This window comes from Sapajus apella, unplaced genomic scaffold, assembly GCF_009761245.1.
Source record: "Sapajus apella isolate SASKATOON/1434 unplaced genomic scaffold, GSC_monkey_1.0 scaffold105, whole genome shotgun sequence".
Lineage (NCBI taxonomy): Eukaryota > Metazoa > Chordata > Mammalia > Primates > Cebidae > Sapajus > Sapajus apella.
In genome coordinates this window covers 6,955,525-6,977,912 of record NW_022437045.1, presented here as the reverse complement: position 1 = coordinate 6,977,912, position 22,388 = coordinate 6,955,525, and the positions used below count along the sequence as shown (strand labels likewise).

At 41.9% G+C, this 22,388-nt stretch overlaps 1 long non-coding RNA gene across 1 annotated transcript in view; it reads left to right on the top strand.

Annotated features, from left to right (window-relative positions):
* LOC116536937 overlaps positions 1–20,899 on the top strand; it is a 34,716-nt gene extending 13,817 nt beyond the window's left edge. Inside the window, exon 2 of the long non-coding RNA XR_004262889.1 lies at positions 19,276–20,899. This is a non-coding gene — a long non-coding RNA (uncharacterized LOC116536937). The remainder of the gene's footprint in view (positions 1–19,275) is intronic.
* Positions 20,900–22,388: the final 1,489 nt, after the last annotated feature.

Sequence of the window (22,388 nt, the reverse complement as noted above, 5' to 3'; positions counted from 1 at the left end):
AAAGGTCCTTCTGTTTTCATGGCCATTCCAAGGTCCCCTCAGGAACATGCTTGGCCTTCTTTCTTTCTTGGAAGTCTCTCAGCAGCATGTTGTATAAAGTCCGTTTTCCAAGCTCCCTGGAAATGTGGCTTGGCTTTTTATTGCTTCTTCGATGTCTCCTCTGTATTACCGTGTGTGAGTGGAAAGGAACATCCCTGGCCCTCCCTTCCCCTAACACTCTGTGTCTTCCCTCACCCCCACCCCAAGTCTGGCTAGCTTCCAGTGCTCGAAGAGCACCTCTAGAACATTCATAATTGCTGGGCCAGTTGACGCTTTGTCTAGTTTTTTTTCTCACTCAATTGACATTTGAAGATTTCAGTATTCCCTCTCTTTTTCTTCACTTTTATGCCAGAGTTACAGGAATTAATTGGTTCATTTGTACAATCCTTTACTCTGCAAATCTTTGAGAAGCACCTGTTGTTTCTTAAGCACTCACTATTCTAGGAAGACAAAGATGAGTGAGACTCTTAGAATCTTCTGGGGGTGACAAGTATGCACGTTGATTATTTTGTATGCATCGTAACTGTGTGAAGAATATTTTGCAAATGTTCGTTTTCTGCTTACGTATTTTGCCCAACATTAGCTGTCTGACATTTATCCATCTTAATACAGAAGGCTGTTGTTCATTCATTTTTATTACTGTACAGTATTTCTATTTATATATTGTAATGTGTTTATCCATTCTTCTGTTGATACTCAAGCTGTATTCAGTTTTTCATTATTATGAACAATGGTGCAATAAAATAACTATTATTGACTTGTTGCCTTCCTTGTGTACAAGGCTTTATCCAAAGAATATTTAAGAAATGGAGTTGCTCTTAAATGTTTGCAGCACTATGCATGCCCACCATTAGGATATAAGAATTCCCTTTTGACCTCATGATTTCCACACCTGGTATTGCTAAGTGTTAAAGATTTTGCCAGTCTAACACTATTTCATTGTTTCAACAAAATTTTTCCTGACTGCTAGTAAGGTAGAGACTTTTTTTTTTCTTTTTTTTGTCCTACATGTTTATTGGGTGTTCATGTTTCCTTCTCTGGGAATTTCCATTTTGAAATCTTTGCCTACTTTTCTTTGAGTTGTTGGTGTTTTTCTTGTTGATTTTTAAGAGTTATTTATATATTCTAGATAAAGATCCTTTGACCTTATTATAGGTTGCAAAGTGATTTTCCCAAACTGTGGAGCTTATTTTCACTTGTGTTGTCTTTTTTGTACAGAAGTTTTTAACTTTTAATTGAAGCCAAATTTATTAATGACATCTTTGGCTTGTGCTTTAAAAAAAGGGCTTGTTTATGAAATTTTTCATGACTTTAAGATCTTAAATACAGTCTTCCTTATATTTTACTCTGAAAGTTTTCACTTACACTTTTTACACCTAGGTATTCATGAGGGTTTTCTCATGATTTTGTTTTTGTTATAGTGTGAGGTAGGGATCTAATTTTATGTTTTGTCCTATTGTCCCACTTATTGAGCAGTCAGTTCAGTGTACCCTCACTGCTCTGTAATCCACTTCTGTTGTATGCCAAGTTTTCTTATAAGTAGGGATTACTTCTGGCTCTTTGTTTACCCCTGCATTTTGTCTCGATTACTAGGGTTTTATAATAAGTTCTTAGTAAGGATCCAATAAGCCTACTATTGTCTTATTCACAGTGTCTTACCTGTTCTTGAATATTTGTATTTTGACTAGAATTGCATTAACTTTATAGGTTAATTTGGTGAGAGAAGAGATCTTGATGATGATTTGTTCAGGACACACAAAAATGGACACTCTAGGGCAGGGACATGTTGGAGGAAGGGATGAGTAACAGTGAGTTAGCTCACTTTTGGTCATTTGAGATTGATCTGTCCATGGGACATCTCATGGAGATCTTTGGTAGCTACAGAAAATGTGGGTCTGGTTGTCAGGGTGAAACCTGAGCTAGGGATGAGATCTGTGTCACTAGTGTGGCTGGTAAGAGGGAGTGCCTCAAAGGGCTCTGGGTGGGTGGAAGTGCAAAAAGTGGAGTGAGGAGTGGCAGTTAGAGACCCAGGTAGAGCATGTACAGCAAGTCTTAACATCGTCAGTAGGTTCCTGGAAACTGAGATTTTAGATGAAACTGCATAGAAGCAAAACCAATTTGACCGCAGGCTAATTGATATAAGCAAGAGTTAAGTTCCTACGGCATATTTCTGGTCTAAAAACTTTTCCAAACTTCTAAATAAAGACCCCAAAACACTTCTAATATTAAACATTGAAATAAATGTGAGCTATATAGACATTTAAGAAAGACTAATAAAATCAAGTTTGATAATTATCCACCCAATTTGTGGTGAGTCTGTGAGTGATAGTGATCATACCAGCAGTGGGTTAAATCCAGGAAAGTGAAAATTGTAAAGAGCATCTCCTCCCACCGTGTGGTTCCAAAATAAAATCAGTAGCCAGTATGGCAGGTTGGCCAGGCACTTTCGGACTGCATTATTTATTATCATGCCTTTGAGTGATCATCATATTGTTTATGATTTTTGTTTTACAATAATTTGTGTTCATTTATTTTTCAACCTTCTTTCTCCAGATCAGTGTTGCTAGTGGCTGGAGCTCATCCTGACAGCTTAGAGCACGCACCAGGCAGGAACCAGCCCTTCACAGGAAACCACCCCATTGCAAGGCATGCTCGCACCCACACCTACATTCACTCGCACTGGGACGTTGTAGACAGGGCAGTTCACATAACACACACAGCTTTGAGATGTAGGAGGAAACCAGAGAACTGGAAAAAACTCAGGCAGACATGGGAAGAACGTGCGAACTCCCATACAGACAGTGGCTCTGGGAGGAAACTATTTTCTTTCCCCAACCTTATAGCAAAAAAGTGTTAACAAATCAATGTTCCTGGAGGCCCTGTTGCACAGGGAAGTAGACAAACTCCTTGAAAAACTCCCCCCAAAATCTTACCACAGTACACCCACTAGAATTTGACTAATATGAAAAATACTGACAACACCAAGTATTGGGGAAGATGTGGAAGAATGGGAATTCTCCCACCAGCAGAGTGGGAGTATAAAATGGCACAATACCTTTAGAAAACTGTTGGTGGGGGGAGGGGTTCAGAAAAAGTTAAGCATACACATAACACAACTCAGCCACTGCATTACTGAATATGTGCTCAAAAGAACAACAAAGCCCATAAAAATACTTGTACAAATATATGTATAATAGCTTTATTTGCAATGGTCAGAACCGCGGACATTTATCAGCAGATGAATGGATAAACAAATAGTGATCTAGCCATACAATAGAGTACTCCTCAGCAATATAAAGGATCAAACTCGCTGGGCACAATGGCTCATGCTGTAATCCCAGCACTTTTGGAGGCCAAGGCAGGAGGATCACTTGAGGTCAGGAGTTTGAGACCAGCCTGGCTAACATGGTGAAACCCCATCTCTACTAAAAATACAAAAATTAGCCGGGCACAGTGGCATGCACCTATAGTACCAGCTACTCAGGAGGCTGACGCAAGAGAATCACTTGAACCTGGGAGGCGGAGGTTGCAGTGAGCTGAGATTGTGCCACTGTACTCCCGCCTGGGAAACTGAAACTCTCGTCTCAAAAAAAAAAAAAGAAAAAAGAATCAAACTACAGCTGCACACAATAGTATCTAGTACAGGTGAATCTCAGCAATATTGAGTGAAATAAGCCAAGTAAAAAAGAATACATAAGAGGAATGATTTCATTTACATAAAATGCAAACTAATTTATAGTGACAGAAAACTGGGTTTGGAACCAGATGAACTCTAAAGGGGAATAAGATGTCTTCATTGGTGATGGAATTGTTTTTTTCTTTTTCTTTTCTTTTTTTCCTTTTTTTTTTTTAATGGGCAGGATCTCATTTTGTTGTGCAGGCTGGAGTACAGGGGCATGATCATAGCTCGGTGCAGCCTTCAAATTCTTGGGCTCAAATGATCCTCAGTCTTCTGAGTAGCTAGGACTATAGGTGCTCACCCCCACACCTGGCCAATGTTTTAAATTTTTTGTAGAGATGGGATCTCACTTTATTACCCCGGCTGGTCTCAGAATGATCCTTCTGCCTTAGCCTCCCACAGTGCTGGGATTATAGGTGTGAGGCACTGCCCCCAGCTGAAGGAAACGTGCTGCATCCTGACAGTGATGGTGGTTTCCTGGGTATAACCCATTGTCACCACTCATCAGTGATACACTTTAAATAGATGTAGTTTATTGTTCATAACGTATTCTTCAATGAAGTTGATAAAGAGAAAAGGAAAGAAAGTGGTCCTTAGCAGTGTCAAGGGACTGGCTGGGGGCACTGGACGTGCCGATGAGGAGAGCCTTGATGATTCTGGGGGTTGCCTGGGCAGAATTTCAGTAAGCAGAAAAGTCAGCATTCCACTCCCTCTCTTCTTCCTTTCTTTTTTTCCCCTCCTTCTTTTTTCTTTTTTTCCGGCTTTCCCTCCTTTTAAAATTCTTCTTTTCTAATGTATAAGGTGACTAGAATAAGAGGGAGTTACTGGGGGCTCTCAAGGTTTTTATTGTCCCCTTGGGAAGAGACTTGGAGGGAAAGGTTTGTCATACTCAGAGGATTATTTCCAGTCTAGTTGTAGACACTGTTCTTTGCACATCTTTCTTCCCTCCTCCCGTATTAAAAAATGAAGCCATTGCTGTGTTGACCATGATGCATTTTCAGTCATTTTAGTTTAGTTTGTAATGGGACGACAATAACCTAACCCAGTTGCTTAATAATGAAGATAACTCACCCTGAACAGCATGGTGCAGATAAAGGGAATTGTGCCCTCCCCACTCAGGATGGTGATCCCAGGTCCCTTTTGCCTTTATATGAACCTGTGCTTCGAATTTGGTCTGATCACTGAGACACTGTGTGACCTTAGGCAAACCTCTAAACCCTTCTGAGCCTGGTTATAATACTTGTAATGATCAAATGGGACAGTATGTGAAAATAACTAGAGTGCCTGTGACGTGAAAGGTGCCCAGTAAATGTATGCTGTATCTGAATCCCTGACGTGTTCAGTGCCCACGACAGCACGGTGCTGTGCCAAGCAAACTAGAAGTGCACACACATGGGAAAGTATAGTCTCGGGCCTGGCCAAGATGGTGAAACTCCTTCTCTACTAAAAATACAGAAATTATTAGGGCGTGGTGGTGGGTGCCTATAATCCCAGCTACTCAGGAGGCTGAGGCAGAGAATTGCTTGAACCGGGAGGCGGAGGTTGCAGCGAGCCGGGATTGCACCATTGCCCTCCAGCCTGGGCAACAGAGCAAGACTCTGTCTCTCAAAAAAAAAAAAAAAAAAAAAAAAAAAAAAAAAATGCATGCGGTACATCACTCTCAGGTCCCAAAATAGAGCACAGGACTGGGTGAGAGGTAGGGGCCCAGGAGTTTATTGAAGAGAGGACCTTTTCACTGGTTTTGGTGGGAGGATAAAACTTCACCTGCAGTGTGACAGCAGTCACGTCCAAAGACTCAGAGGAGCCAGCATGAGGAGGAGGAGCTAAAAGCAGAGGGAGGTGGTTGGTGCTGCCGTGTGTACCTGTGTGTGTGTGTGTGTGTGTGTGTGTGTGTGTGTGTGTGTGTGTAGCTAGGAGGGAGCTGTTGGGAAATGCCACCGAAGGAATGTTTTCAAGTGCATTTTGAGCACTTCATGATGAGAGGGGAAGTCACACAGTCTGGGTGGCTCTGGAGTGTTGATTTTGGTCCTGCGCTGTTGCTCAGGGTGTGGTGAGGAGCGGCCCCAGGCAAGAATCTGAGGAAGGAGCCACAGGGACCATGGCCTGTGGCCAGGCGGGATGCAGAGGCTGCTGTGGATTTTCTCCCCAGTTAGAGCCTCTGTTGTCTAAAGCTGGGAGAACTGACAATCACTGAGGGAGAAACACTGGGGGGATGCTGACAGCTTCCTCAGAAGAAACATGTGTGTGCTCCACCCAGCCTGACGTCCATGTCCCAGCCTGAGCTCCCATGGTCACACCTGGTGTCACACAACATACTTCTGCTCTGCCTTCAATGGCAAACCTTTCCATGGTGAAAATGGGCAGGAGTGGGGGGTGGGGAGAATAAGCTACATTTTTCTTTCTTTTTTTTTTTTTTTCTGAGGTGGAGTTTTACTATTGTTGCCCAGGCTGGAGTGCAATGTCTCCATCTCAGCTCACCACAACCTCCGCCTCCTGGGTTCAAGTGATTCTCCTGCCTCAGCCTCCCAAGTAGCTGGGATTATAGGCATGTGCCACCACAGCTGGCTAATTTTGTATTTTCAGTAGAGACAGTGTTTCTCCATGTTGGTCAAGCTGGTCTCAAACTCCTGACCTCAGGTGATCCACCCACCTCAGCCTCCCAAAGTGCTGGGATTACAGGCATGAGCCACCGTGCCCGGCCTAAGCTACATTTTTTTGGTGTGGTCAGAGTAGCACATTCTTGATTTGAATTTGTCGACTGGAAAGTTCAGTGTAGGAGGATGATGATGATGACAGTATCAAGCACTTGTACAGCACTTACTACCATCTAAGCACTTTCCCAAACATGTAACCTACAGTAAGTCATTTCATCATTTAATCCTTACAGCATCCTTGAGGGGAGGTCTTATTGTCATTGCTCCTATTTAGAGGTGAGGAAAACTGAGGTATGGAGAGAAAATGATTCATCTCTAAGTGGTGCAGAAGGATTTGAACCCAAGTCATCTGACTCCAGAGTCCCTCTCATAGGCATGTGGCTATGCTGCTTCTTATTGTGTGTGTATCGGGTGACTCCTTCCTTACAGGAACAAATCCATTAGGTTTTTTAGGCATCAGTTTCAAAGATTCCTGCTATATTTGTAATCCAAACCTTTTCCTTCTGTTTCTCTGCTTCTTGCATCATTGTACAATCCATAGTCCTCAGGACACAGGGGACAGCCTCATCACCAGCAGTACATGTGACGATTTGTCCATCTGCAGTTCTGTCCCTGCCCAGGGCTGGGCACAACAGCTCACAGAGAATGCTTCTGCTGGGAGGTAGACTAAGGTGTAGACCCCGGATCTCTTAGGTAGGATTTTGAGATGCATTTGGACAAAAGCTACTGAGGCAGTGTAGAAAACAGAGACTGCTTGTCTTGAAAGCTGGGTCAAGGCAAATGTTTGTTTGTCTTTTAAAAATTATGGCAGTTAGCTGAATGTATTTCAACTGCTAGGAAACTAGAATGGCCAGATCTTAGAAACTGGTGGAGAGGCAGTCAGTTAATAAAAAAATTTCCCTGGAAGGAGTGATGGGGGCAGGAGAGAAGAGGGAGGGAGGAAGGAAGGAGAGGGAGCTGGCTCTTCCAGAGCAGTCATTCTGGATTCTGTAGCCTTTAAATGAACACAGAGGTCTTTTGAGGTCTCTCAGAGCTCTGGCTGCCTTCTGCAGTCTTTGGTTGCGAGAGGCAGCGTGGGAGGAGCCTGAATTGGCCTGGCAGGGGCTGTCCTTTGCCCAAAGGGCACCACGCCCATGCACCCCCAGCAGCAGCTCATGCCTTATGTTGGCAGGGCCTGTGTTTCTGTGTCTTCTTTCCCAGCTGGCCTGGAAGCTCCTGGAAGGCAGGCCCTCTGCCACCTTCTGCTCTGCATCTCAGCACTTGGGTAGAGTCTGGCATAGACTCTACTTAGATTAGAGTGTGAGCTCAGTACATAGTTATCAAATTCAGTTGGCATCCAGAGGACTGGATTCAAATATTTGCTTTGTGACCTTAGGGAAAAGACTTGTGATGAACCAGAATATCTGTATTTTTGAACTGTAAAAACTCTACTACGTTGGATTAAATACAGGAACATGTAAAGAGGCCACACAGGGGAGGCCTTCAATCAGGGTTTCTTTCTCTTTTTTGGCAGCCAAACATAAGCAGTGCCAGATCCCCATGCAGAAACTGCATCCGCCAGGGAGTTCCCCATTGATCCTCACCCATCCTTTTAGCCGGGGACCAAAAGTTCAAAAAAGAGTGGATTCCCTTTTCAGAATATTGCAAAAGATCATGTCCTTTGTGGTTAGAGAATTGCTTTAAATAACTTATCATTGTCACTTGAACATCCTGCAACAGGGGAACCACTTGTGTTCATCCTTTCTTTCAGCATGTTCAATGCATGTACAAGTTACAAGGGAGGAGGGTGTATAAAGGTTGTGGTGAAACATTGGCATGGAGACAGCCTGGTTTTTAACAACATGCACACAGAACTTTTATGAAGACAGACTTATTCTGGGACTGAAAGCAAGTCTCAAATTTAAAAAGATTCAAGCCATACAAAGTATGTTCTTTGACTACAGCAGAATTACATTAGAAATAAGTAACAGAAAGATTATCTGGGAAATCTCCAAATACTTAGAAACTAAATGACACATTTCTAAATAATCCACAGTCCAAAGAAGAAATTAAAAGGAAAATTAGAAGCTATTTTAAACGGAAGGAAAAGAAAAGCCCATCATATCTAAATTTGTGAGAATGCCACTAAAGCAATGCTTAATGCTGCTGGGGTGGGGAATATGTAGCAGTAAATGTCTACATCAGGAAAGGTGTCAAAGCAATGGTCTGAGCTTCCACCTTAGGAAACAGGAAGAGAAGAGCAAATTAAACCCAAAGCAAAGTGGAGAAAGGAAATAATAAAGATAAAGCAGAAATCAGTGAAATGAAAAATAGAAAAACAGGCCAGGTTCAGTGTAATTACATGCCTGTAATTCCAGCACTTTAGGAGGCTGAGGCAGGCAGATCACTTGGGGTCAGGGGTTCGAGGCCAGCCTGGCCAACATGGTGAAACCCTGTCTCTACCAAAAATATAAAAAATTAGCTGGGCATGGTGGCACATGCCTATAATCCCAGCTACTCGGGAGGCTGAAGCAGGAGAATAGCATGAACTTGGGAGGCGAAGGTTGCAATGAGCCAAGATTGTGTGACTGCATTCCAGCCTGGGTGACAGTGACAGAATCCATCTCAAAAAAAAAAAGAAAAGAAAAAGAAAAAAGAAAAACAATAAAGAAAATCATAGTGGCTCACACCTGTAATCCCAGCACTTTGGGAGGTCGAGGTATGTGGATCACGAGGTCAGGAGTTCAAGACCAGCTTGACCAACATGGTGAAACCTCGTCTCTACAAAAATACAAAAATTAGCTGGGTGTGGTGGCACATGCCTGTAATCCCAGCTACTCAGGAGGCTGAGGCAGGAGAATTGCCTGAACCTGGGAGGCGGAGGCTGCAGTGAGCCAAGATCGTGCCACTGCACTCCAACCTGGGTGACAGAGTGAAACTTCATCTCAAAAAAAAAAAGAAAATCAGTGAAACAAAAGCCGATTCGTTGAAAAGGTCAATACAATTGATAAACTTCTAGCCATAATGATAAATGGAAATAAGGAGAGAAGACAAATTACTAACATCAGGAGCCAGCGAGGTGACATTACTACAGATTCTATAGATGTTATGAACAAGATTGTGCCAGTAAATCCAACAACTTAGTTGAAACAGGCAGGATATTGTTACCAGTGGAGAGTGTCTAGGGTCTCGTGTTTTGAACAAAGAATTGTACAAAACACACAAAGCAATGAAAGAATGAAGAAATGAAAGTACAGATTTATTGAAATGAAGGTACACTCCACAGAGTGGGAGTAGACTCGAGCAAGCAACTCAAGAGTGCTGGTGACAGAATTTCCAAGAGTCCTGGTTACAGAAACCTCTAGAGGTTTCCCACTGGTTACTTGGCTATACCTTATGTAAATAAAATAGTGGCCTGCGACCAGTCTGATTAGTTGCAGAAGTGAATTTTTCAAGTTACACCCTTATGCAGATGAAGACTAGGCCTGCAACCAGTCTGATTGGTTGCAAGAGGGGACCTATCAGAGGTACCTTCCATTTTTCATCTACAATGCAGAAAGTGTGGAAGGTTGCAAAGGGGATAGCCTCTTATCCATTTTTTACGTGGGTGTGGAAAGTTGGGGTTTTCCTTTTGATTTACTTCTAGGTGGTCTGCACGAATCAGCCTTAGGTTCCCTGCCTCCAAATGGTATTCTCTTGCCTCAACATTATAACATAATAAGAAATACATGTTTGCTCTCTGCTCCAGGTCCTTGGCACAGAGCTCCTAAAACTCTTATAATTTCCTGGGCAATCAGGTGCTATGTACATCTTTTGTTCTAGCATTTCATCTTTGACCTTAGTTCTTGACCCAGATCTTCTAATCTGTTGGAATTTCCTGGGTGACAGGAGTGTCTTTTGTTCTAATGAGGCACCTCTTGGTGGGCAACTAAGTGGGTGCTGATCAGCAGAAAGACCAAGCCATGATTAGAAACTTTCAGCCCTACCCCATCCTCCAAAAAGAGGAAGGGGGCTGGAGAGACAGTTAACAATTGATCATGCCTATATGATAAAGCCCACATAAAAATCCCTGAACTATGGGGTTGAGAGAGCTTCTGGGTTGCTGAACATATGTATGTGCTGGGAGAGGAGTGTGCCCAGAGAGGGCATGGGAGCTCCATGCTCCTTTCCCCATGCCCTGACCTGTGTGTCTCTTCATCTGCTGTTCATCTGTATCTTTTATCATATCCTTTATTAATGTAATACAGCAGTAAATGTGTTTCCTTGAGTTCTGGGAGTTGCTCCAGCAAATTACTGTACCCACAGAGAGGGTCATGAGAACCTCAGTTCATAGATGGTCAGCCAGAAGTATAGGTGACAACCTGGGACCTAGAATTGGCATCTGAATCTGGGGTCAGGCTTGTGGGACTGATACTTTAACCCGTGGTAACTAACTCTAACTCCAGGTAAATAGTGTCAGAATCAGCCAGGCATGGTGGCTCACGCCTGTAATCCCAACACTTTGGGAGGCCGACTTGGGTGGATCACTTGAGGCCAGGAGTTCAAGACTAGCCTGGCCAACATGGCAAAACTCCATCCCAGCTACTTGGAAAGCTGAGGCACGAGAATCGCTTGAACCCACAAGGTGGAGGTTGCTGTGAGCCAGTATCATGCCACTAAACTCCAGCCTGGGTGACAGAGTGAGACACCCAGAATTGAATTGAATCATAGGATACTCTGCTGATGTCTTCTGGAGAATTGCTTGATACGTGGGGAAACCCCCTGCCCCCCATCCACATTTTGGTGACATGAAGTATTCTGTGTTGAGTGTGGGAGTAGGAAAAAGAGTTTTGTTTTTCCTACCTCACGCAGGAAAATTTCTCAATAGGTACAACCTTTCAAAACCTCCCCTCAAACACAAAACAAAACAAACAAACAAAAAACCTCTAGGCCCAGATGACTTCAGTGGGGAATTTTACCAGACATCTAAGAAAGAAATCCTACCCAACTCTGCATAACCTCTTCCAGAAACCCGAAAAGGAGGGAATACTTCCCAACTCATGCTATGAAGCTGGCAATACTCTGATACTAAATATAAAGATATGACAAGAAAATAAATGTACAGACAAGTATTTTACATGAACATGGATGTGAACATTCTGTCAGATTGAATTCAACAATATGTAAAAAAGCCATCCTGATCAAGTGGGGTTTACTGCAAGAATGCAAGATTAATTTAACTTTAGAAAATCAATGTAATTCACCACATTAAAAAACTAGGAGGGGCCGGGCACAGTGGCTCATGCCTGTAATCCCAGCACTTTGAGAGGCTGAGGTGGGTGGATCACGAGATCAAGAGATCAAGACCATCCTGGCCAACACGGTGAAATCCCCTCTCTACTAAAAGTACAAAAAATAAGCCAGGTGTGGTGGTGCGTGCCTGCAGTCCCAGCTACTCGGGAGGCTGAGGCAGGAGAATTGCTTGAAACCGGAAAACGGAAGTAGCAGTGAGCCGGGATTGCGCCACTGCACTCCAGCCTGGTGTTGGAGCAAGACTGTCTCAAAAAAAAAGGAAAGAACTAGAAGGGGTGGAAACCTTCTAATCATGTCAGTAGATGCAGACAAAGCATTTGACAAAACCCAGCCTCTATTCCTGATACAAACTCTCAGCATGCTAAAAATAGCAGAGAACCCCCTTAACTTGATAAAGAATACCTGCAAAAAGCCTACAGGTAACAGACTTTGTAGTGAAAGACTGACTGCATCCCCCAAGATCAGGAGCATGGTCAGGGTGTTCACTCTTGCCACTTTTATTCAACACAGTGTTGCGGATTTTAGCCAGTACAGTAAGGAAAAAAAGAAAGAAAGGAAATAAATACAAGGCTTCTAAATAGGAAGATGTAAAATTGTTTTCATTCATAGACAATATGGCTGTGTAGAACATTCAATAGAATCTACAAAAAATCTCCTAGAACTAATATGAGTTCAGCAAGCTTGCAGGATACAAGATAAGTACATGAAACTCTATTGTATTTCTCTATACCAGCGACAACTGGAAATAAAAATATACTATTTACAATAACATCAACAATATTAGATACTTAGAAATATATCTGACAAAAGATATACAATATTCATACACTGAAAACTATAAACCATTGCTGAGATAGGTTAGTTCTTAACTGAGAGTAGAGATATATCATGTTCGTTGGTGAAAGGATTCATTATTGTTGAGATGTCAGTTCTCCCCAGATTGATCTACAGATTTAAGGCAATCTCAATCAAAACCCCAGCAGGGAAATTTACAAGCTGATTCTAAAATTCTGTTTTTTTTTTTTTTTTTTTTTTTTTTGAGTTGGAGTTTTGCTCTGTTGCCCAGGCTGGAGTGTAATGGCACAGTCTCAGCTCACTGGAACTCCGCCTCCCAGCTTCAAGCAATTCTGCTGCCTCAGCCTCCCGAGAAGCTGGAATTACAGGCAGCTGCCACCAAGCCCAGCTAATTGTTCTGTTTTTTAGTAAAGACAGAGTTTCACCTTGTTGTCCAGGCTGGTCTTGAACTCCTGACCTCAGGTGACCCGCCTGCCTCAGCCTCCCAAAGTGTTGGGATTACAGGTGTGAGCCACTGTGCCTGGCCCTAAAATTCTTAAGGAAATTTAAAGGACCTAGAATGCCAAAATAATTTTGAGAAAGATCAACAAAGTTGGCAGACTAACATTACCTGGTTTCACAATTTACTATAAGTAAATCCGTACCTTTCAAGACAGTGTGGTATGGCTATAAACATCGACAAATAAATAGATGAGTGATTCAGCCATTCCACTCATAGATATTTACACAAAAGAAATTGAAGCATGTTCCATACAAAGATTCATACATGAATGTTTTAAACAACTTTATTTATAATAGCCTCAAACTGGAAACAACCCGCATTTCTGCCAACAGGTGAATAGATAAATTGTGGTATATCTTTATGATCAATGCTACTCTGCAATAAAATAGGAATTAATTATTAACACATGGAGCAGTGTAGCTGAATCTCCAAATAACTATGCAAAGTGAAAGAAGCCACACTAAAAAGTACAGTATTAGGATTCTGTTTATGTAAAACTCTGGAGAAGGAAAACTAATCTTGAGTGACAGAAAACAGGTCAGTGTTTTCCCGTGAATGGGAGGAGAGGGGGATTGCACAGAAGCATGAAGAAGAAACTGCTGGAGGTGTCGGATACGTCCATGATGTTGATCATGCAGATAGTAGGCTTGTGGTGCTTGTCTGCCTTAAATATGTTCAGCTTATGGCATTTCAATTATGCCTTAATAAAGGTGTTTACAAAGAAAAAGTCACTGGGAACCTTGTAGCCACTTCCCCAACCATTCTACCCAAACTTCTCTCATCTAAGACACACTGGCCCTTTCTTGCCCAATCCTGTATATTTGTCTCCGTCCTTGATTTACTTAACCTCTCGTTGCACTTGACTTAGGTGAACACCTCTTTCTGCTACAAACACTTTTTCCTCTTGGCTTCTGAACAGCACATTCTCTTGGTTTTTTCCCCCAGCTCTTGTGGCTCTGACTCCTCTACCAAACCTCACTAGGGCCTTTGACCTTATCTTCCTGTCTATTTATGTTCAACTCCAAGGTTATTCCACCTAGGCCTGCAATGTAAAGCAGCAGCATCTGTACATCCCAACAGAATTTTCTGGGATAATAGAAAGAGTCTCTATGGGCATTGTCCACATAGTAGCCCCTGGCCATCTGTGGCTGTGGAGTACTTGAAATGTGGTTAGCGCGACAAACAGATGAATTTCAAATTTTACTTATTGAACTTAATTTCAATTTAAATAGCCACATACGGCTACTGGCTGCCATACTGAATAGTCCAGGTCTAGATCACCATGTGCTTACAAACTGGGTAGGAACATATTTGCTGGTCCTGACTTTTATTTTTTCCGAATAAGTTATATTTTTCATAAAATTTTTGTTTCAGGCTTGTATCTCTAGTGCTCACACATAGTTTTTTTTGGTTTTGTTTCATATGTAAGTTGAGAGGCACTGATCTAGATGTTGATGATGTCCATATTAATGTTTTCAACCATGAGCTGAGACCCCAAGTCATATTTGTCATCCTGACATCTCATCACAAGTCTGTAAGCCTGCTGTTTTTCCCTCCCGTTATCCCACAGCTCAGCAAATGGCACTGTCTTTCCTCCAGTTGATGAGGAACAGTGACCTTAAATTTCTGCTTTCCTATTCCCCCTCCCCACCACACCCTACTCACCAAACTATGCTCCCTCTGGCTTTGGTCCGTCACACTCACCCTGGCCATTCTGTGCCACAGACTTCCACTTCCTTGTTTATTTATCTGCAGGGCTCTGCACATGTGTTGTGACCTCTACCCACCCCCCCAGCAAGGTCTATTGGCTCTGCATCCTAAATGGGTTCCAGGTCTACCCACTTATTTCCATTTGGGCTTCTATCAACATACTCTAAGCCCCTGGCATCTCTTGCCTGGAGTACTGCTGTAGCTTTAAACTGGTCTGTGATTCATTCTTATTTTCATAAGACCCACAGTGGCCAAAGGAACCTTCCAAAGCCATAAATCAGATGCTGCTGCTCCCCTGGTCCAGAGCCTCTAGGGGCTTTCCACTGTGATGCTCTGTTGACGCCTTACTGTGCTACGAGGCCCTGGTGACCAGGCCCAGCCCCTGGGCATTGGTCCATCACACTCACCCTGGCCATTCTGTGCCAGGGACTTCCACTTCCTTGCTTATTTATCTGCAGGGCTCTGCATATGCACTATGACCTAGCCCCTCCAGATCCTCCCAAGCTGGCTCCTCTCTGTTAATTCAGGCCTTAACTCAGAGGTGATTTCCTCAAAGGAGTAGCCCTTCTCTGACTAAATCAGTGCCTGTAACCCAAGTGTAAGTGATAGTATTTTAGGAGTAAATGAGATACATTGTTACTGAAATAGAGTGCTTTTGAGTAATAGGAGCCAAGAGCCATCAAAGTATTCTTGACTAGATATCCTTGAATTTTCTTTGCGAATCATCTGTAATCAACAAAATCCTTCTGTGCAAGCAATACTGCCAAGTTTCTGTGTGAAGAATAAATATTGGTCTTGCTATTTTTTAAGTTACTTGACTGAGCACCCCATTATGCAAATTTAATGAACAGTTTAAAATATGCACATTATGCACAACATAGTGTGTTAAGATATAGATGTATAAATTATGTTAATATAAAATTTAAAATGAGAGTATTTCATTAGTGGGAATATATCATAAGCACAAGGCAAATAGCATTTATTTAAACTTTTTTAATCTCTGAGATTTATGTACATCATGGTTAGCTTTGTAAGAAAGTTTGAATTTGATTTAAATTACCAAATTTGATTTTAATTATCCGAATGTAAATTTGAATGTCTTGAAGAGAAAGGTCTGTAGTTTAGGGCATATTATTCCTTATGTAAATTTAGTCTTTACTTTGTGAAAATGTGTTATTAAAATAGTGCAGAAAAATTACCAATTATTAACAAAATAAATTACAGGGTTTGTGATTTTGACCTTTGCTTTAAAAAAAAAAAAACTTACATTCAAATACCGGAACTTTTTGTAGTAGACATTTGCATAACAGATTCCAAAAACAACGAAACTGAAACTGTGTGTGCAGAATACTATGTATTGATTAAACTACATAACACAGGAGGCAATAGGAAATGCATTTACATTTACATTTGCAAAATGAAAATTGAATAGAAATAGGAAAATATGGCATGATTTCACCCTAGAAAATTCTTTAAATCATAATAGTCAGTGTTTAGAAAACTAAAATAAAGCCCCCCTTTTACTTCACTTGTATTCATTCCATTCTGTACAAGTTCAGAAATGGTGGTGATGAAAATAAGTCACTTTACTTTCTTCTGGGATAGCTCTCCAAAGGGAATAATCCAAGCTACAAAGATTTATGCACAAAACATTAGTTGTGACATTGTTTTTAATTTTGAAAAGTCAGGATCCATCCAAATATCCAGTGGTGGGGGAAATTAAGCAAATCATATAGCATCCTTACAAAAAGGTGATATAACCACTGGCATTAATTTTTAGGAAGATTGTTTAATGTGGGAAAAAGCTTCTGATATAATGCGAAGTGAGGAAAAAGGATATATTTATATGGTATGATCTTAATTAGGTGAAAACAATATCCATAGAAGGAAATATATTAATAGTAGTTAATTCTGAGGACTGCACTGTTGCTGGTTGTATTTTCCAGGTTTTCTAGAAAAAAACACATATTACTTTTATAATACAGAAAAGATTATTCATAAAATAAATTTCGGTACTAATAAAATGTTGAATGCTTAGGGTTACTGTGTTTTAGAGCCAGAGAGTAATGCAGGGCTCCTTTAGTCTGGGAGCTCATGACCGAGGGTTGTAATTGGTACAGGGAGATTGAGAGCTGTTTTTCAGATGGCTCCATGGATAGCAAAGTTTCTTGGTGTTTTTGCTCTCAGTCTCTGATGCACTCAGTTCTGTCCCTTATTGACGGTCACTTGCTAATTAGAAAGTCTGCCTGGCCGTCAGCTTTGTGTTTGATAAATATAAAATAGGAAGACCTGACTGGAAAAGGAAAATGTGGCACATATACACCATGGAATACCATGCAGCCATAAAAAATGATGAGTTCACGTCCTTTGTAGAGACATGGATGAATCTGGAAACCATCATTGTCAGCAAACTGAGATAAGAACAGAAAATCAAACACTGCATGTTCTCACTCATAGGCGGATATTGAACAACGAGAACACAGGGACACAGAGAGGGGAGCATCACACACTGGGGTCTGTTGGGTTGGGCAAGGGAGGGACAGCAGGGGTTGGGGGAATCGGGGAGGGATAACATGGGGAGAAATGCCAGATGTAAGTGATGGGGGGATGGAGGCAACAAACCACATAGACCTGTGCGTACCTATGCAACAATCCTGCATGATCTGCACATGTACCCCAGAACCTAAAGTACAATAAAAATAAATAAATAAATAAATAGATATAATAAAATAAAATAGGAAGACCAAGCAATTGTTACCTAATAAACATGACTTATTTGGTGGCCAAACATTTTAAAACAGGAGGCGACAGTGACAGATTCCTGATGCTGTAAAGTGGGAACCATTCTGGATCAGTTTTCAATCTTCAGGTTCTGATCAATGGTCATAAAATCCATTTAGTGAGTCTTCCACAGCATTCCCTTATAAACAAAATTAGAGTAGAATAGAAATACCAGAGTGCATGGCATGTAGTAAGTATCCTGTATGTTTTAATTTTCAGGTGTGTGTTTGTAGTTACTAGATTGTAACATAAGTTTTTTGTTTTGGTTTGGTTTGGTTTTTTATCTATAGTCTGTAGTCAAAAGAGTCCAAAGAATCTTAGTGTGATCTGTACCAGTGGTGTGCAGTATTCTCCAGTGATTCGTAACATCAGTGTCACTTGTAAGCTTGTCGGAAATGCACCTTATTAGGCCCCACCCAGATCTACTGAATCACAAACTCTGGTGGTGGGTTCCAGCACTGTGTGGTTTAATGAGTTCCTGTCTTAGTCTGTTTTCTGTTACTGTAAGAGAATACCACGGGCTGAGTAATTTCTTAGAATAGAGGTTTATTCAGCTTACAGTTCTGGAGGCTGAGAAGTCCAAGATAATGGCACTAGCATCTAGCGAGGGTCTTTTTGCTGCATCATGTCATGGTGGAGGTTATAACATGGCAAGAGGACAAGTGTGTGCCAACTCAGAACTTTCTTCTTCTTATAGAGCTACCAGTCCCATCTTGGGGGCCCTATCCCAATGACCTTATCTAATCCTAGCTACTTCCCAAAGGCCCCATCTCTAAATGCCATCAACATATTAATTTGGGGATTAAGTTTCCAATACATAAAATTTGGAGGACACATTCAAACCACAGCAGTCTCCCTGGTGATTCTGATGCACACTCAAATTTGGGAGCCACTAGTCCAGCCTTGCTATTCTTGGTGAGGTTCAGGGACTAACACTGGCATCACCTGTGAGCTAGTTGGAAATGCAGAATCTCAGACCCCAACCTTGACAGGCTCACTCAGAATCTGTGAGATCACCAATTTGTTTGCATGATAATGTTGAATAGCTCTGATCTCAACACAAATGCCTCAGGGACCAAGCAGGTCATGTCAATAGTGAAAGTAGCCTGGTTTTCCCCTAAAGAAAGTAGAACAATAAGAAGGCATTGTGATGTGAAGTTTTAGTACTCTCTATTTGTTTAAGAAATTCTAGGACACGTGCACACGAATGTTCATTGCAGCACTGTTTACAACAGCAAAGACCTGGAACCAACCCAAATGCCCATCGACAATAGACTGGATAGGGAAAATGTGGCACATATACACCATGGAATATTATGCAGCCATCAAAAACGATGAGTTTGTGTCCTTTGTAGGGACATGGATGAACCTGGAAACCATCATTCTCAGCAAACTGACACAAGAGCAGAAGATCAAACACCGCATGTTCTCACTCATAGGCGGGTGTTGAACAATGAGAACACATGGACACAGAGGGGGGAGCACTACACATTGGGGTCAGTTAAGGGGAAATAGGTGGGGGGTGGGGAGCTGGGGAGAGATAGCAAGGGGAGAAATGCCAGATATAGGTGATGGGGAGGAAGGCAGCAAATCACACTGCCACGTGTGTACCTATGCAACAATTTTGCATGTTCTTCACATGTACCCCAAAACCTAAAATGCAATAAAATAAATAAATGGGGGAAAAGAAAGAAATTCTTGTATTATACCACTGGGGGTTAACACATCCAATCAAATTCATCAGCAAAGGTTAACTGAGGTTGAGATCAATTACTTTAAACAGATTTTTAAACACAGAATTTTAATAGTGACCCTTCATATTAACTTCTTCTGATCTCTTTTAGGAATTTATCAAAGAGCTGCTTTCTCGGATAAGAGGCATGAGGAAACTGAGCCCTCCACAGAAGAAGAGTGTATGATTCTGGAACAGGGTGGAACTCTCCCGGAGACGAAGAGGGTCCTGGGATTTGTACTTCATGAAGACTTTTGTGAAAGAATAGGTGTCCTTATGAACAAAGTTTTTTTTGGTGTGAAGGTGGGGGGAGTCTATTAGACATTTATTCAAGAGTGTTTCTTTTTTGGTTTTAAAGGTTTTCGTTAATGTAATATTTTAATAGCAAAGATATTATGACTGTGGCCACAGCCCAACCAAGGATTATCAAAGCAGGTGGACACTCAAGGAAGGGTCGTGCCAGGCTGCATTTTCTGCAAGGACTCAGATGTTTAGTACCTTATGATACAGGGAAGATAGTTTTCTTACAACTAGTTTGGTAATTTCTTTTTTAAGTTGTACATTTGACTCAGCTGTCAAATTTCTTGTACTTGTATATATCTACACACAACTAAGTTAAAATGTTGATGTGAGTTTTATTTCACATGGATGGAATAAACTTGTGGTCGTCCTTTAACTGGAGGTCACAGCATATGTGTTTTCAAGAGGCCACTAGGCATTCTTCACTGAGTGCTGCTGACTTCAACATTCACTTTATGCACCAAAGTGAAAGAATTCAGTGTATCCGTTATTTTAATGTGCTACACTACAGAAATGTTAAGTTGGTCAAGGGCTTAATTTATGAAATGTCTATTATTTCATTGGTTGGGATGCTTTGCCAGGTCATGTGCTTATTGCCTCATCTGTGGTCTTTTAAAGTTTTATGAACCTTTCATTTGAAGAACTAACTTGATTTCTAGAGAAATGCCCACACTATCTAAGTGGTATTTTGCATTGGAAAAAGGAAGCGCTGTGTAGCAACAAATTGTCTGCTTTCAACTCAATACTGTGTATTATTCTTTCTCCAGGAAAGCAGATCAAAAGGAAGTTAGCAGATCGAGTGTCTTCTTCCTTAGAAATAGATTCTGGTAGCTTCCATGCCTGGGGTAGCATCAGACCAGTGCATGTAAACTAAGTGTTAATGTCAAGGCGAGAAAGCCTCACATTCTCTCAAGACAGTTGCTATAGGAGCCGACATTGCAGGTTTGGAAGTGTGGTGATTGCATTTCTGGCTTCTCTCACTGGCTTGTGTTGAGGACTCTGGGTGCTTCTGGCCCTAATTGTGCACCCTGATCCCCATGCTTGGATCTAGGCCTGGTGGTGTGCTCTAGACCTCTCAGTTTCCAGCTCTTTGGAGAAGGATACAAATTCAGATCAGATGTGGGATGGGTAATAGGTGAGAGTAGAAACTCTTCCTTCACTCCAGGAGGCCCTTGCTGCTTCCCACAGAAACCCACCTACCATAAGATGTCTCTAGGTGGCCTTGTCCAAGGACGGGGGTCAGGCATTTTATATCAAGGGTGCTCGGAACATATTTTATTTTTTAAAGAAACTATGTTTGTGAATTCTGCGTATACTGGCAAGGTTTTGAAAATGTATTTAATTTTGTATTGTTTACCAATGATTTATTTACAAGCTATTTACTCAAATAAATGGAGCTGCTTACAAGTCTGTTGACATGTGTGGCTTACACAACATACTAACATGATGGTTTTGCTTAGCTTCTCTGTGGAGGTGGGGACCAAGCACCTGCGTCTATCTAGCTTTACATTTTCAAGGTATTTTTAGGCATGTAATCCTGGCCCTCTCCTGAGGCGTCTTCAGATCAGGTGGTGAAAGCAAAGAAGCTGGGCCACATTCTTGGGATGAGAGAGAAGATGAGCTCTGTGCTCAGCCTGGCACTCTCCTAGGCCATGCTCCTTAATTAAAACTCCCTGTTTCTTGTCAGATCTGACAAGAACCCTCAAAAACATTTCAAATTAATAAACTATTCCACTTATTGTTAGAATGCCTTGAACCATGGAAGTCAGAAAAATATAGAATGGGCAGGATTTCTATTAGACTTGATTGACCAGCCCATGTGATGGTCTCAGATGAAGGAAGAGCCAACTTTTCCTCCAAAGGCCTCTGTGCTCACCACACATGCCCTCCCCACCTTCCCTCCTGCCATTGTCAGGGCCTGGCATCCCCTGATCCCCATGAGTGCTCCAGCCAGAAGTTTGAGTTTCTTCCTTGACTCCCCAGTGTGCTCCCAGTCATCCAGCTTGTCCTCTGTGAATACTTCTCAAATATAATCCATGTCCAATTTTCCTGGATTGCTGCCACCAACTTGGGTGGGAGTCTCCATGTCCAGGCTTGTCTCCCTCTGATCCATCCTCCACCCCGTTGCCAGAATAGTCTAATGACTCCACCCTCTGCTTGAAACCTAAACCCCTCTGCATGCCTCATGAGAAGTGTTGTCTCTGTCTCTTCCACCTCATCTTTGGGACTTGTACTAATGCCCAGTTCTTCCAAATTCCTTGGAGTTTCTGGAGTGTTCTATGTATTTTCTCCTCTAATACTTTGTAAAATCTGTTGCCTTGGCCCGGAACACCCTCTCTACCAAGAGGATCTATCCAGAAAGCTGGGTTAGATCTCCTCCTAGGCATGTTCCCCCTCAGCTCCAGCCTGTACCCCATCATAGATGTTTCCACAGTTTCATTATTGTCTATTGTCTGTCCACTTGTTGGTGTCTTCTGTTAGAATCTAGGATGCTTGAGGCTGGGATCTGGACTTCACCAAGCATCTGGTCCTAGGCTTGGCCCATCAAAGAGATTGATGTGTGTTTGCCAATTGAATGAATGTGACAGAAGATTCACGAAAACTCCACTGTTTTCTTCCCAGCTAGAGTTGTGGTTCTTAGATCTGAGTGTAAATTTGAATCACCTGAGAAGCTTTAAAAACCCAAATAGTCCTGGAAAATTGTTACTAACAACTAGTCTCATTTCCTTGGGGGCTTGGAGTACAGTCTACTGTGTGTTTGTAATTTGCCTGTGAAAAATGGAATGGATTCTCAGTCTTCTAGCAGTGAGAAAGAACAGTGCAGGCTTCATGGAGTTCCCTCCCATCCCCTCACAGAAAGAAATGCTGGAAACACTTCACTTAATAGCCTTCTTGTGCAGCCATGAAGGCCAACCAGTTCTCTCT